We start from the raw sequence: 2,186 nt of genomic DNA, 5'->3' as shown, positions 1-2,186 counted from the left end.
GCCAAACTGCCGTATGGTGAAGGAGCAGAAAAGAGTGGAGGAGGCCTGAAAGGAAAGTAGAGCAAAGATTGAACAAATTGTTTATGACCTAATCAAAAGCGCATCTTAAAGCGTTCTTAAAGGGGATTTAATTCATTCTTCATGAAGTGCTCAAGAACAAGGCTATCAGTAAAACCTTGAATTTCACTGGTAAACCACTACTGTGGTTTCTAGGTTTGCAGACAGAATGGGGATTTTGCTGGTTTTACTAGTCACACTTGCCTTTTAAGCGGACACTGCAATCCTGCAATTGCAGAAGTGCTAAGATGTTGCACAAAATGGATGCTAGGGCTCGCTTGAGTTGCCTCAAGATCAGAGAATGTTTCTGGAAGAGGAGAGAAGAGCACCGCTGGTGAGCTTGGAATGGGTGGGGGCACATTATTTTGGGGAGATAAGAATATCTAGGGTCTAGAAATGTCATGCAGGCGAATATTAATTGCCGTTTATCATTCTTTGTACCCAACCAGTTTTCAGGAAATACGGGATTTCGTTCTTGCCCAACCTTGCACTAATGAAAAGTCAGACTGCAGCGCTCACCTGAACTGGCGTCCATGGTTTCTTCTGACACAGAGGCACAAGCATCAAAATGGTCTCGAGTTGTCAGCCGAGCGGCCTCTAATTCCCTGACCATGGATGGTCTGGTCACAGTGCAGAGTGAAAACAAGCGTTATGGCAGCATGGAGGGTACGCCGGCTTCCGATACCATACCCAAGCACATTTCTCACCTTGACGTCCTGAGAGAAGGACTGTGTTGCTTTTTCCCGCGCACCGGACACCTCCAATCTCGAGAAACGTCGAGGCAGGATCGTGGTCCTGGGCAGGATCGTGGGCAGGGTGAGGTGAGTGAGTGGAAAGTCTGCAGGCCAGATTGGCCAGGCCCTTTGTCCCCGGCCTAGTGGACAGATCACGCTTTTGGGAGTTGGAAGGTCATGGGTTCTAATCCCGGCTCTGCCACTTGTCTGTTGGGTGACCTTGGCCAAGTCACTTCACTGGCCCTCAGTTATCTCACCTGTAAAAGGGGATTGAAACTGTGAGCCCCACGTGGGACAAGAGACTGTGTCCAACCCAATTGGCAGGTATCCACCCCAGTGCTTAGAACAGTGCCTGGCACATAGTAAGCAGTTAATACCATTATTATCTTTGTCCCCCTCTGGGACTTTTTAAAATTATACTTAAGTGCTTACTATTTGTCAGGTATTGTACTAAGCACTGGAGTAGATACACGCTAATCAGGTTGGACACAATCCATGCCCCACATGGGGCTCACAGTCTTAATCCCCATTTTACAGATAATTGAGGCACAGAGAGGTTAAGTAACTCACCCAAGGTCACACAGCAGAGCCAAGGATTAGAACCCAGCTCCTTCTCTTAGTCCCATGCTGTGCAATAGGCCACACTGCTGCTCTCTGGGTCAGAACCTCACCGGTTTTCAGGATGGAGTAGAATGAATTGTGTGTGGCTGGGGCATTTGGTGTTCACTGTGGTACTTCCAGGGAATCAATCATTGGTATTTTTGAAGCACTTACCGTGTGTAAGCCTGTGGGAGAGTACAGTACAACAGACATATTACCTGCACACAATGAACTTACAGTTTTGAGCAGCTACCTGATATTAGTTATTTGGTAATGAATGCTTTGGCTAAAAAATATCATCCAAGTGGTCACGTTGATAAAGTGTAAGCTCGTGGGTGGGGAATTTGTCTGTTTATTGTTGCATTATCCTCTCATAAGTGCTTAGTGCCGTGCTCTGCACACAGTAAGCAATCAATAAATGACTGACTGAATGAATGAGAAGCAGCGTGGCTCAGTGGAAAAGAGCCCGGGCTTTGGAGTCAGAGGTCATGGGTTCAAATCCCAGCGCCGCCAATTGTCAGCTGTGTGACTTGTGGGCAAGTCACTTCACTTCTCTGGGCCTCAGTTCCCTCATCTGTGAAATGGGGATGAAGACTGTGAGCCCCCTGCGGGACAACCTGATCACCTTGTAACCCCCCCAGCGCTTAGCACAGTGCTTTGCACATAGTAAGTGCTTAATAAATGCCATCATTATTATTATTATCATTCCCTAGCCACTTGGGAATTTGAGTGAACTCAATTTTCATGTAATGGCAATGATTATCATTTAAAAGAGATTGCCTACCAGTCTTCGAG

This window comes from Tachyglossus aculeatus, chromosome 4 (assembly GCF_015852505.1).
Source record: "Tachyglossus aculeatus isolate mTacAcu1 chromosome 4, mTacAcu1.pri, whole genome shotgun sequence".
Taxonomy (NCBI): Eukaryota; Metazoa; Chordata; class Mammalia; order Monotremata; family Tachyglossidae; genus Tachyglossus; species Tachyglossus aculeatus.
The sequence above is the reverse complement of the archived record's forward strand: the minus strand, read 5'-3'. Positions refer to the sequence as shown.